Source organism: Fragaria vesca, linkage group LG1 (assembly GCF_000184155.1).
Source record: "Fragaria vesca subsp. vesca linkage group LG1, FraVesHawaii_1.0, whole genome shotgun sequence".
Classification (NCBI taxonomy): Eukaryota; Viridiplantae; Streptophyta; class Magnoliopsida; order Rosales; family Rosaceae; genus Fragaria; species Fragaria vesca.
Window position 1 is genome coordinate 18,653,622 of NC_020491.1, and position 272 is coordinate 18,653,893.

Sequence of the window (272 nt, forward strand, 5' to 3'; positions counted from 1 at the left end):
CTAAGCTAGCCACCAGACGAGAGGGGGTTTGGTGCTTGATGACACCGCCGCCCATAGGGTTTTTTTTTTTAAAAAAATTTATGAAATTGACCATAACTTCCTCGGTCACTAATATATTGATTACTTAGAAGTATTCCGAAGTCACACTTATGAAAAACTCACTACTAGAAAAAAGCACCTATGAGACAGAATTAAAACAATTCTACCTCCTAAGTAGCACTTAGAAGACAGAACTCGTTTCCGTAGCCTAAGTGACCACTTAGACGAAAGTG